The sequence below is a fragment of the Dendroctonus ponderosae genome, unplaced genomic scaffold (genome assembly GCF_020466585.1).
Source record: "Dendroctonus ponderosae isolate FM_Combo_2020 unplaced genomic scaffold, Dpon_F_20191213v2 Dpon_F_20191213_4, whole genome shotgun sequence".
Taxonomy (NCBI): domain Eukaryota; kingdom Metazoa; phylum Arthropoda; class Insecta; order Coleoptera; family Curculionidae; genus Dendroctonus; species Dendroctonus ponderosae.
In genome coordinates, this window is record NW_026018611.1 from 5956476 (window position 1) to 5971344 (window position 14869).

At 33.3% G+C, this 14869-nt stretch overlaps 1 long non-coding RNA gene across 1 annotated transcript; it reads right to left on the reverse strand.

The window, feature by feature from the left end:
* Nucleotides 1-7947: 7947 nt before the first annotated feature.
* On the reverse strand, nt 7948-10598 carry LOC125504237. Its single transcript, XR_007281358.1, has 2 exons — nt 10338-10598; nt 7948-8160 (listed from the first exon to the last, which is right to left on the reverse strand). It is a non-coding gene; the product is annotated as an uncharacterized LOC125504237 (long non-coding RNA).
* Between the last annotated feature and the right edge of the window lie 4271 nt (nt 10599-14869).

Sequence of the window (14869 nt, forward strand, 5' to 3'; positions counted from 1 at the left end):
GGTGTTTTTAGTTTTTTCTGCTAAGAATTGTGGTTTGAATATATTTTTTATTTTTGTGTTAATTAACACAAAACAGGACAATATCTAAAGAAAAGAATATACGAACATAAGTATAGCCTAAGAAAAAATAACGAAAATGGTGCAGCATTAGCACAGCATGCACAACAAAAGTTGCATAATTTTGATTTTGATAACACAAAAATACTGATTAACGAGAGTGATTATAATAAGAGAAGAGTCCATGAAATGACACAGATTAAAAAACATAACAATGCTATTAATTTCAGATCGGATACCGACAATCTTAGCTCAGTATATCATACATTAATTAAAGGAAATAAACATAGAATACTAACACCCGGTATAGCGAAGCATTTTGCATACCAAAAATAATATTCTCAGAATGCAAAGAAAAATAGCTGAAAGTAAAACAAATCAACATAAACAGTATTTCGCTTTGTGTCGAAAATGGACAAAATTAATACTCCAAATGTATGCCAAGGCTTAAAGTAGCAACAACGCTACACATGTGAGTAAAAATATTTAAGTATCTGAACAAAGAATTCTAGTCTCTTCCCAAATTTGATTGTCCTGACTAATCACCTGTTAGGCCTAATTAATTTTAGAATGTTTTAAAGTGTTGCAATTGGGATGTATTTTAATGTGTGATATGATGAGGCTGTTGACGAACTGTGATTTTTAAATTAATGAAAATTTTTTTTAACTATCTGTTATTTTAGAAAAACGGACGATGGTGGAAAAATACACCGAAACGTATTTTAATTGATAAATAGAGACAATAAATGACTGAAACCAACAAATTTAAAAAAATATTTAAAATTATACAGAGGGCGCCAGAAAAGTTGCAGTCTATAATGTTTGTTTGTTAATGGGACCCTGTATATTTCACTTTTGAATTCCTATGTAAATTCAAAAAATTCAATTGCTGTTAGTTATATTGAAAACGACCGAAAATTGGATAGTTTGAAAGATATTCGGTTATAACTATAAAAATTCGCATTTCCATGTTTAAAAGCCTATTTAAAGCTGGCACTCATAGTTAATTATTGTTCAGTTTTTTTGTTTTCGTTTTTAGCTCTTCGCTCTTAGTTTTTTTATTTTTTTCCTAGTTTCAGATTTATTGTGTAGATTCCCTATCTTGCCTAATATTCTAATACTTAATTAAAAATGTATTTTGATTGGTAAATATCGATCAGTTTGCTTCCTTTTAGCACAAGTGTTCTAGATGATGTTTATATTGTCGGCAAAGCCATTTTAGAACAGAAATTGTGCACTTTCTGTACTATTTTTCCTATTAATAATTAGGACGAAAAAATATATTTTAAAAACTTGAAAAGTGTGTTAACGTCTCTTTGCTGCATTCAACCGGCCAAAAAAATTAAAAAAGGTTGTTAATTTGGAGTACCACAAAACCTAATTAAGAATACAAGCGCTAAAATTGGCAAGAATTTTAGAAATTTGGCTAATTTCACTTTAAAAGAACCTTAAAACAATCTGAATCGTAAAATTTTTGGCAAAATGAAAATTTTGCGCCTGTGTTTTAAGCTTTGCTTCCCATTAAATATTGTTAAATAATCGTCAAAGTAGCATTATATATCTTTTTGCCAGCCTGTCTTTACCTACAAACTTCAAAATTTTGCGTCTGAAGACGACGGAGAAATGTTCTCTATTTTTCAGTGAAAGCCGAATAGCTAAAAACCAATCCAATCTCTGGTCATATTTTATATTGCAAAAAGTAATCAAAATTTACATAGGTATTACGCGTTTGTGCAAATTTACTTAATTTTATCGTTGAGGCACCCTGTATATATCTTTCTGCAAAGAACTAAAAACCTCGAATTTATTGAGACGGGAGCAAATTGCGGCGGAATTTGAAAATTATTACCATTAAAACTAATCAAATAAATATTAAGTTCAATCAATACGAAAACCATCTTTCAACAGCCATAAAACTTTACTACTCTAAAACAATTAAAATACGCGGCGATAAAACTTAAAACGCCGAAAACAGTTAAGCATCGGGGGAGGATCGGAAATCGAAAAAATCGGTTGATTTGTTATCCGAAAGGGGTGTAACTGAAGGCAAAGCCAGGGATGGTATTCTTGAGCATTCAGGTTGTCTCAATTTATCAACCTGATAAGGAATTAAAGGTGAAATGAAAAGCGAAAACAGTGCCTAAGTGAAACACGCAACTTAAATGAGCAGTTAATAAACTAAGAAATGGAGACCAAAGGAAATGATAGGAAACAAGAAGGGAAAACAATTATGAACAAACTACGTGCAATCGAGGACAATTCCAACATAAAAATAAATTAATAAATTAATTTATTTCAAAGAGTATTACAACTGAACTGTTTGAAGTTCGCAAATCGGTCCCCCAAATCGGAGGGTGCCTCTACCCTTTAACGTTAAGGGAGAGAAGCAGAAAGTTTATGTCTTTTGATATTTTATACCATCTTCGCCGCTATGTTCCGATGTTCGATATTAAGATTTAGGGGTGAGTTTATTAGACCCTTTTAGTCTAAATAATGTGCCCGAATACACTGCAGACCGCTGAATCAGAAGCACTTCATGCAGTTGGATGCGAACAAAGAGTTGCTCAGTTTTATGCGTTGTTTTTTTCTGTTTTTCAAGTTTTTTTTTCCATATTTTGCTGGATGCCCCAGATATGTTGAAAATATTAATATATTTATAATTATTAACGCTGCTTGAAAGCAGACGGTGTAAACAACCCTTATTTTCCTCGCTTTGGTATTTTTAAAAGCCAAATCGTCTTAACTCGAAGTATTATGCCGTCGAACGCTAATAATTTAAATAAATCCACATTCGGCACATTTGGGTGAATTTGAACCGAATTAAGTTTAATGTTATGAGGACAAAAAGACATGAGGACAAAAAAGCAACTCGATTTTCCACTTGAAGAAATAAATGTCATAAACATTGGTAAATCACCAACTTTTTTTAGAATAAAGGGAAACGGAGGAGTTTTTTATATTTTGCTTATTAGTCATTATTTTGATAAACAGCTTTTTGGCTACGCCCAAAATTTATTACTGTCGCCTTCTGACTGTTCATTTACAAAAAATATAAAGGTAAAAGTTAGTTAGCCAATATTTTTCGTTTATCAAACTGGCGTCTTTATTTTTTCATTTAATTTTTGTTTGCATTTTGTCTAAAATGTACAAAAGACCCTCACGCACTATTTAATTATTTTTCTGAGCTGAACAGGCCGTGAGGTGCGGTAGTGGCGTATATATTCGATAACGACAAACAACCCATACTACTCAATAGTGCTATAGGCGCTGGAATAAATGCAGCGAAATCTACACTTAAACCACGGCTTTGTTTCAGCAGGGCACGGGGGAAGCGGTGTGTTGTGCGGGTGCGCAAAGGAGCGCATGAAACACCAACGGTTTACCCAGATTAAATAATAATTCAGCGGTAGCGTATTTAAGAACTTAGAGAGCTTATTATTATTAAAGCTGAAAATGTTTTAATTTTTTTAACGTTAAAACTGTTTCCTACCGTTCAACATTTTCCTCTGCGCCTTATAACGGTCCATTAAAAAAAAATAACAAATTGAGCAGTCATTTGCGCTCATGACACTGTGGTAAAACTCTTTCACCCTAGTGATATATGAAAAGTCAAACGGGGAGTAAACAGAAAAAGAAAACTCAGAGGGCCAATATTTTTCGTTTATCAAACAGGCGTCACGCAACGTATCGATATGTCCGAATTTAGCAGCTTGTCAAGGGTCATATTCAAATGACCACGTTGCCGAAACATACGGAAAATTCTGCATTTGCCTATTTTTAAAACTGGCGAGTTTTTCCTCGGGACGTTTTGCAAACACGAGTGGCTTGCATCTTCAGAGGTGGTTTGTTCGACACCGTAACCAGCCAGTTTCTCACAAATGTTGTGTAAAACTGGTCACTGGACGTAAAAACACCAAAACTACTTATAATTTCTTCTTTTCGGTTCATCTCCCAGACATTTTTCGCTTATTATCATTCTTGGTCATCGTTTCCTGGTCTTCCAAACCATTCTTCTACAGTGTCTCTATTGATCCCCAAACTTTCACCATCATCAATCTAAAGCTGATTCCTTTCATCAGCATTTCCGTTACTGATCGTGGTGCTTGAACAATTTTTCGGTGGATTATTCCGAAATTGATGTCTTCACTTGTGTTTTTTGCTCGGCCATCCACCGACAACACTGCATTGGGAACAGTTTTATCTAATTAATTTTACAACGACCCCCTGGTATTGGTCGCCATATTTATAGATGTCCGTTAGATTATCTTACACGAAATCTCCAAATGGTAAAAATTGGAGTCCGCGACCGCAACTGACGGGAATTAACACCGACCAGATATTGGAGGGCGATAAGAGCGGACCTACTTTATATTCTGATGTATATTCACCGTATTTTCGATCAGTCCGGCTAACGGGGTTGGTTTCACTTCCTTTTGTTCTCTTTGTCCATGGTCTTAATTGGCGAAATTTTAACTGAAAAAATCAGCTCAAATTATTCTATTTAGAACAATGATACATTTTCCAAAAATTGTAATATTTCTGAAAAGAATTGCAGAAAACGAAAACTTGTTTAAGATATGTTTCCAATGGATTTAATAAAAAACTTCTGAATGACGCGGAAAATGAAAAAATCTGTTGGCTGGCTTCCAATACTGGTTTCTACTCGGGTGAACTCGGCTTGCATACAAACAGCAGCAATTCGAACACACACACATTAAAGTGAAATTTGTCAGTAATTGAAGGAGCAACAGAAAAATTATTTCCTGAAGTTGGTTCTCCCCAGAAAAACTTAAATAGTTTGATAAGTTCCGCCGCTGCAAATCGTATTGCACAATTTCAATACTTGCAACCCCTTTTTCTTTTCGCATTTTAAACAGGTAAGCATAATAACTCCCATACAAGTTCCTTTAAAGGGAACGTCTTTTTTCGAGAAGACGCATTTGCATATGGAGTGTCATTTACGGATTTCTGGTTTGATCTGATTGTGATTTAGAGCAACAGATGCGAAGTGAATAGGAATTATGGCCAATGGATTTAAAGAGATCGCTAAAGGTGCAAGATCATATGGATCATTGTGACAATAGCACTCTGAAAAAAAATTTTTGATGAAAAATATTAAATCATATTCTTATCCTTCCTGGGTTTCAGTCAAAGTGTGAAGTAAAAATTCTGAATATCGTTAATTTCATTACGTTTCGGCGAGACAACAACGCCATCATCAGATTTAAAATTTACACAAACTACAAACACCAATTCACAATTAAAACATGTTGTACAAAAACTATAATTTATAAAGAGTTAAAACATTCATTAGTTCTTGACGGAAGTAATCCTTCCTTTTAGCAAAACAAAAGGAGAGCAAAACATTTGAAAAGCTTACCTCATAATTGGTAAACATGACGTTCTTTTAGGTCTTTGCTGTCCTGAACCTTAAATTTGTTTGAATTATTTTCTATATTTGCGAAAATGGTATACATATTCTTCTGATGATGGCGCCGTTGTCTCGCCGAAACGTAATGAAATAAACGATATGCAAAATTTTTACTTCACACTTTGACTGAGACCCAGGAAGGATCAGGATATACTACTATAGATAATATACTATAATACTATATATAATAACAATTGCACCCAGTCAGGAAAATAAATCAAAAGAAAAGACAAATATTAAAATTTTATGTTTTATATCTATTGTCCGTTATTATGTGGTTCTTAACTAATGAGACAATAAATCAGTAAGTTTTATTCAAAATTGCGCAGAATACTTCTTTTATTTAAAGATCCAAATTGAGGCAAATATTCCAAAAAATATCAGAAATTGCAAAGTGAAATTTCTCGGAAACGGTGGAAGATATCGACTTGAACCAAATACATTTTTTTGCTTAGAAAATGTGCGACAAAAAAACGATATGTGAAAGCCCAAAAATGTATAAAGTCCAGCGCTCGCTAGAAACTAAGTAATAAGAACTTTATATTATTCAACCAAAAAACCCTCAAATATAAATTTGTTTGATAATAGTCAACCTGGTTAAGAATCTACTGAAAAAAAACCCAAATTTTTATTTTCACTTTGACACGCTGTATCTCGGAAACTATTAACTTTCGACTAAGACAAATTTGCCTGAAACGCACCATTTTTACCTAAACAATATATTGGTGAATTATTTCACATTATTCGAGCAAGATACAATACAATACCGCCCTGTATAACAAAGGCGAAATTTCAAGAATTATATATAAGTTTGTTAATAGTTTTTTATGTTTGTATGTTAAAGCCACCTTTCCTCATACAAGAACAAATGTGTATATAAAATATGATTAATGATAATGAGCCATTGCCGAATTTCTTAATTAATAGAAATCTCCTTAGAATGGACTGATAAATAGTCATTAGAGTTAATTAAAGTGGTTTTACCAAGAACTAATGCAAATTTATATTATAGAAAAATCGTCGATAAATTACCGTTCAACATAAAATACTTGTGTTTCCTTTGCGTCCCTGATTAGCAAATATCGAATAACTAATTAACTGTTAACTAATTCGAAAGGAAACTGTTTTAAATGGACGATAAATTAAGCGACTCAATTTATAATTTTTTCAATGTTTGATGGATTCAACAGATTAGTTTATATTTGAATATTTATATACATACCTATTTAGCATATTCGTCATGTGTTTCAGTAATCTTTTAAAGTCTAGATTAATTAAAATGCCTAAATACGCAATCAAATTTGTTGTTTCCTCCCAAATTCTATGATAAAAAAAAGTAATTTTCAGAATAGCTTATGACGCAAAACGTGCAAACCATTAAAATAAACGAATACGAAACCATGCCCAAACCCATATTGCGATTAATTCCCACATGTTTGAGAATATTATTCAAACCCCTTATCGGTAATATCATTCGGCAAACAGCGTTCCTACAAGTATTAATGGTCTCCATAAAAAAGGTGTCTCCAAACACCAATATCGCACATACAAACACATGTGTGACGGTTTTCTGGTCAACACGGGGATGGTAACTACATTTGGGAGTTTCTGCTAAAAGGAAATTATTACGTAAAAAAAACGTTTTACGACAAGAAGAAACAGAAGAGTTAGGATTTCTCTGTCTGCGTAAAACTTAAAGAAAAACTTTTAGAAAATTTTATCAGTCTCACAGGAGCTTAAAAAATCTGAAAGCTTTGACGAAAAAAGAAAAGACTGCAAATATAGGTATTTTGCGTAAAAATGCCAATTTTCTGTACAATTTTAGTAACAAAGTTAGTGTAAAGGAACAAAATGATATTGATGAATAAAACTCGCAATAATAAAGCATACTGGAAATTAATTAATTTCTAAACTAATAAAACCGAATCAGAAAATCAGCAATATTTAATTAACTGAGCGGCGCACTTACAGAAAAAAATGAAAAACCTGAAGAGTTCTGAAGAACTATATACAAAAAAATAATAATAATTAGCATAAGCTGTAGCAAACACGACTTAAACAATCGCTCATGATTTCCAACATTTTATAAAACTTTCTGTAGAATTGACAATTATTCGCATGTTTCGATAGATTGAAGCCCAAAACAGCTCATTCTAAAGCGAAAAACTCACAAGCTATTAGATGAGAAAAGAAAGCAATAAACTCTGGCCAAAAATTCCCATAAACCCGATCACTCTCACAGGGATTAGATATGGAAATGACCCGCAAAAACCCATCCATATAATAAATCACAAACAACCATAGTTCTAAACCCTTTTAGTCAAATAATATCATTCGACCCGTCGTTTTTTCCATTCAAGTAATGCCTTAAGCAAATACATTATTTAAATTTCGATCTGATCGAAATTCGCTCTCACATAATTTCGGTATGCAAATATCGGCACACAATACATCGATGATATTTTAAAGAGTTTAATGTCCTTCAGATGCAGTTTTGGCGGTATGCAAAAGAGGATGCAGGATGTGCGTAAAATGATCCAAGGCCGAGGCATAGTTCTTAGCTCTTTTCCACCCTAAGCGGTGGATCAGCCAGGTAGCAAAAGGGGACTTGAAGTGAAGCTTTGGGCTAAGAAGTCTTCTATCGTTCGGCTCTCTAATCGTTAATAGCAGACCTGGAAAGGAAGGAAATATTCAAGATTTTGGAAAAAACAAAAGTTGCAACTTGGTATGGGAGTGAAGTGCAATTGCTTATTTGTGGAAGCAGCTTTAGTCAAAATTGAATTTAACTAGTGAGCAAAAGGATACATTTTATAATATTTTTTAAGTGTTTGTTCATCACATCTTATTTCATTCATGTTCCCATTCAGGATTTAAGTAGTTCGAAAAACCGTTAATTTACTCACAATTGCAAAAGCATGTAAAATTTCCTCCATTATCTATGACAAGACAAAAATCCTCTGCAGCAGATTTATGTTACCTTTAGATGTGGGTTTAGATATCAAAAAAATATTTAGATTCCAATTCAGAGTTTCATCTAGTTCAGCTGAAAAATTGTAAAAGCCGCGAAATAAACTGCTGCTTCTCGGAAGTTTTGCTCCCAAAACTCCTGTGAAAATCTCATTGAAAATCTCCTCTTTTGCAATTTAGGATTCTAAACAATTATTGCAAGGAATTCTAAAATTTTTGTCTTTTACGTCTTCAAACTTAAATGCTCTAGATCAGTGCCCTCTTTGCCTCTTGCCCAATTCCACCCCTGTATCAATAATAAGTTCTCAGATAGAAACTCCCAATTAAATTTGCTTGTTTAACTTTCGCTCTGCTTACACCAGATTTTTCAATAGTAATATCTAATAACGGTCTATTTATTGCTCGAAATCATATTTTCGTTGTTTAAAATTAATTAGTTTCCTGTAAAAGCGAAAAAAATATTCGGAGGACATGAGGATAAACAACCGATACTACATTGCGACTCAAAAACGCAATAGACGCTGGAATAAATGCAGCAAAATCTGCATTTAAACAGCGGCTTTGTTTCAGCAGGACAAGGGGGTGGCGGAGAGTTGCGCGGGTGTTTCAAAGAGCGCATAGAGCACGAACGTGCGTAACAGATTAAATATTAATTTAGCGGCTGCGTCACTCAGTAGATTATTCTGCTGGTAGGCTTTATTTGAGGGCTTTGCACTTCTGTTGCTAAGTTTTACCAGTTATTTACAAGTCAGATGACAAGTATTTAGTATTTTATTGCCTTTTCGGGAATAAAAAATATTTTAATTGCTTTACATAATTTTTTTGTATACACATTTATTTTTTGTTTGATTTTCAACTTTCTCAACTCAACTATAAAACTTTGCCGCTCAACTTCTCTCTCAAATTCCATAATGTTGTTCGTTAGGTTTCAATTAGTTTGTGGCATGCTCAAATAGACTCCATTATTTTAGGCAAAAAACTACTAATTATAATAAAAAACCTAGAAGATGAAGAGGCAACAGATGATGAAGTGTTAAAATGTGGCCCAAAAATTATTTATTTAAGAATCTTCATAGTTTCTAAAGCTTACTAAAAAGAGAATGACTAATACATAGAATATGACAAATGGTTTAGACACCAAATTCAAATTTCCGTCTCAATTTCAACACTAAAAAATATGATGTACGTAAAATTCAAAATTATCAAACAATACGAACAGTAGGAAAATTGTAAACAAAAAACACAAAAAATACGAATTAAAAAATACAAATTAACTTTGTGCAAACGGAAAGACATCATCTTGTAGTTAGTTCGATAAAACAATCACTACGAATTAATTTCAAAACGCTAGAAAAACTATTTAGGCACCGAAAATGTTTTTAAAATCAGAAATCCGAACGAAAAATGAATCCTGCCGTTTATATTAAGAAGTAATGGACAGCTTTAAATACAACAGGAAGTCTAAAATTGCATCTCAGCATAAAACAGTTAAGAATATAAATAAATGTAATGAAGTGCACAATTAGTTTAAAAAACAAAGACTCGCAATATTGAAAAAACAATTGCTGAACATTCAAAAATTCAGCTCAAACATCCAGGAAAAATATTTAGGCACAGAAAAGTCGAGGAATTTCAAAGAAAAATTAATCTTGCAGGCAAAGTAATGGACAACCGTAAATGCAACAGATGGCCCATAAAATAAATATCTCCCAGCATCAAACAATTAAGAACATAAATAAATGTAATAAAAATCATAATATAATTAGCATAAACACAGGCTTATCCCAACCGAAAGGCAGTACACTTTAAAACTGTCGGTTAGAGAATTAATTCTGGGATAAAAAAAAAATAATAAAAAAATTTTTCACTCATCTTAGTTTACCTTTGTGATTGCAACTTGTATTTTATTATTACACTTTCTACCGAAAACAAGTAAACTTAAAATGGAAACCTCCAAACGTAAAATGGGCCAATGTAACGGACCATTACCCCTTAAAACAACAGAAAAAAACTAAACATAATGAAGCACAATCAACTCGCCCATCACTTTCTTATTAATAACGATATAATTGCCTTCAATTGTTTTAGTTCGCGCGCATCGCAAAAATCATACACAATAAATGTTGCTCAAAAACAATTGCCGCTAAACAATTGAAACTGCTAATTGTTGCTGGGGCTGCCAGTTCGAAATCAGTTTATCTGTTTTTAATGCGTTGTTGCTAAATATTCCGCCTACAGAAGTGGACTAGAATTTACACATTTCACTAAGGAAGTCAGAGAAATTGTCCTTTAAATAGACTTATTTGAGAAACTAATGCTTTTCGATGAGTCTAAATATTCTAAGAAAGATCTGGAATGCAAAATTTTTCAAGTTCGGCTCATTAAACTGAAAAAAATCGAAGTAAATCTAGAAGCCGGTTCTGTTGTTTCGACGTTATGGTTTGCGGGGATTTTTGCGTAATTTTTTTGAATTACATATTGTTAATAATTATTATTGTAGCCACTGTTCTAATGGCCGCTATTGTTTAAGTCGTGGGTAATCTCAGTCATACAAACGATCATTAAGCGATTTTCCATTTTGCAATCGCATCGAAAAATGTTGGTCAATGTGATCTACTGATTGCGGTAAACTGTGAATAGAGGAAATAATTTATAGTTTCAGCTGCATTTGGAATTAGAAATCTGCGCTACTTTGCAGGATTTTAAAGCAGAATCTAATAGCTGAAAGCAGCGTTCTTGGGGCTGATCACCTGCTCAAAATTATTTTGCATACAATTAAAAAAAATCGTTACAGAAAAATTAATCAGTCACCCAAATGCAGCCCACTTCCCACCAAACCAGTTTCAAATCGGGCGTTTTTTTTTCTCATGAACCGCTTCAATCAATCCATATTAGACATCACCTATCAGAGGCCCCATAATTAAACATTAAAAATACATCGTGACCCCCTAAATTAAAATACTCTCACATATCAACCCTCCTCCTTTATTTTATTATAATCCCATTGTAATTCGCGATATACTTGCATACATCTATGGAGCCCTCCACATTGACCCGATTTAGGTCTTGGCGAATATGAACCCTGATTAGCGACAAGCATTGTCAGAATATTAATAAAATGCAAGAACATGCAAATAGACCGGTTGGTAGGTAGCGCAAGTGATTAGAAATATCTTGAATCGAGGGGATTTCTTATGCGATATTGGAGATAGTAATTGTGCATAGGAGCGATCCAGATGGACGGTTGAAGGAAGTTTTAATTTGCGTATTGTATTTTTGCTGTATCAAAGAGCCGTAGGAAATTGAGCGATTTTAATGCAAATTTTTTAAATAGTTTTGAGTCAAGGTCTGATTAGTAATGAATGAATGAAAAATGGTTTGCATCTCTTTATTACTTATTGTGTATTGTGTATGTATCAATTTATTGTTTATTAGTTTTCAATTTTTCCATAGGTGTTTACTCGTGTATTAAGGGTCGGTCAAACACTTGAGGAAATAAGCAGTTTTGTTGACATTGCGGACAAAATGTGTGATGTAAAAAGTTTGTTTTTGTGTGAAAATCAGACGAATTTCTAACTAGTGTTTCACTTGGTAATTGTGGTTTTTATTGCTCTATTAAGTGAAGTGAAAAAAATCTTTGTAGCTCAAATGGTTGTTTTGATATGAGCAAAAAAGTGCCGTTATGTTTGGCAAAACCGCGTCAAACTAAAAGTGATGGTTAAAATTTGGCTCTTTTTGGGAAAACCCTCAATATTTGTTGCGCAATTTTTTTGTTGAGAGATTTATTATTTGGTTCTCTATCCAGTCGTGTAGAATTGAACGGGTTACTTACATATCTGTCTCAGATATGAGCAAAACGGTAGCATCAGGTTTAAACTAATTTATCTATAAACTAATATTATCTTAGGCCTAGATGCGTACAGTTCCAGTTTTGCGCTTCATGTGAAAACTGCCATTATTGTCTAACTAGTGTTCGATCTGGTGATTGAGGCTTTTCATTTTTTACTCAGTAATATTCGTATCAAAACGAGCGATTTGGCTCGAACGGTTCTTTCGGTATGGCAAACACTGTAAAACTGAAAAATAATGTTAAAAATTTTGCTTTTTTTGTGAAAACTTGCAATATCCTCCAAGCGTTTTTTCTTGTGTGATCTTCTTCATCCATTGGTGTAAAATTGAACGGATTACCTGCATTTGTTGCTCATATATGAGCAAAACGGTGTTTTCAAAAGTTATGGTTGAAATTATGCTTTTAACTTGTACCTAAATGTGTACTATTCAAGTTCGGGTACTTTATATGAAAACTTTCACTATTGTCTAAGCAACCAGTAACCCTCTATTCAGGGATACAGAAACGATCCTAGATTTTTTGATAATACGAAAAAACTGGCAAAGCCGCGTAAAACTCAAGTGATGTTTAAAATTTAGCATTTTTTGTGCCAAATCAAAATATTTTTCTCGCAAGTTTTTTATTAAAAAATGTCTTATTTAATTCTCCATCCAGTGGTGTAGAATTGAACGGGTTACATGAGCGAGTTTTTCAGATACTTATGAGCAAATTGGTGAAGCCATGTTTCAAATAATGGTCTTATCTTGGACCATTAAGTTATGTTTAAAACTTTTTTTAAAAATTGTCAACATTTTCTTCGCATTTTTTTTTTCAATTTGTTATTCTACTTTTCATCGCTTAGTCAAGATTTGAGCGGGAATTTGTTCCACAGAAATTAGCAAGGGACGGTTGGATGTTTCAAATGATGATCTTATTTTGGCCTGAAATGTGTACTATTTAAATTTCACTTTTTGTGTAAAAACTGCCGCTATTGCCTAACTTGTGTTTCACTTGGTACTTGAGTTTTTTAATTATTTGTACAGCTGAAATGGTTCTTTGGATATGAGCAAAAAAGTGGCGTCATGCCGATGACCCATTATTGGCAAGAACGCGTAGAACAAAAATGATGTTGATCTTTCCCATTTTGTTATGATTCTCTCATTCAAATTCACCCCTTGAGTGCCTAACTAGTGCTTCACTTAGCAAATAACAGTTTTAATTCTCTTTCGAATGGTAGAAAAACGAGCGTTGTACCTCATATGGATCTTCAGATATGATCAGAAATGTGGGGTCATAATCGAGGTCATTTTTCACAAAACCGCGTAAAACCAAAGGTGATGCAAAATTTCGCTCTTTTTGTGAAAACTAGCAATATTTTTGGCACAATTTGTTTGTTGAGAAATGTGTTATTTTATTCTCTACCGAGGGGTTTGAATTGAGCGGGTTTCCTCAAAACCTCGTTAAATTCAAAGTGGGATTTAAAAGTTCGCTCTTTTTGTGAAAATTAGTATCATTTTCCACTTGTTTTTTTTTTGAGAATGTGTTATTCTATTTTTCATCCCGTAGTGTAGATTCGGGCCGGTCATCTGAGTGTGTTCCGCATAATTTTATTTTGGTCTGCATCGTGTATCCTTAAAGTTTTACTTTTTGTGTTGAAACTGCTACAATTTCCTAACTAGTGGTTTCACTTCATGCTTGAGTTTTTCAATTCTTTATTCAACAGTGCGGAAATGAGGGTGGTAGCAGAAATAATTCTTTGGATATGGGCAAAAAAAAGGCGTCATCTTGGAGCCGATGGCTCATTTTTGCAAAAACTGTTGAACTTTGCCATTTTGTGCGAAAACCGCCTCATATTTTCCAAACGATGCATTAAATGCGTTATTTAATTGTACCTGCATTTTTTTATAAGATATGAGCAAAAAATGGCATGATGTTTGAAATGAAGGCGTTGTCTTGAACATAAATTTGTGGTATTCAAATTAGCTCTTTGAGTAAAAATCAACAATTTTGCCCAAATATTCCTTCACTTAGGGAATGGCATTTTTAATTATCCGTCGAATGCTAGAAAATTCACTGCTGTAGAGTGAATAGTTCTGTAGATATGCATAAAATGCTCATGCTGAAGCCGGTGACCAATTTTTGTTCCTTTAAAATGTTGCTCTTTGTGTGAAAACTGGCACATACTTTGCAGGCGATGTTAGACGAACTATTAACTATTTTTTAAGTTTCTCGTAGTCTTTGAATAAAATGTTGAATAGATCCTGCTTTAAAAAGACAAAACAGTCCAAAATTTGAATCTCTCAATGAGCAACTTGCATCTTCAGAGCTGCTCTCGGCGCAGCAACCACTTTATTTGAACTGTTAAAATCCAAATGTTTCCGCTTCCAATGACTTTTAAACCTATAAGCCATATAACGAAGAAGAAAAGACTGGTTAGAGTGACTTGCTTTGCCTCGTGTTATCAGTCTGAGGTGTTATCCATTCGCTTAAATGCAAAACATTTTTTATTATGTAATACATAGATGGATATAAAATATATTACAGCCAACTCTAACAAACCAAATTAAAAGATTTACATGTTAAGT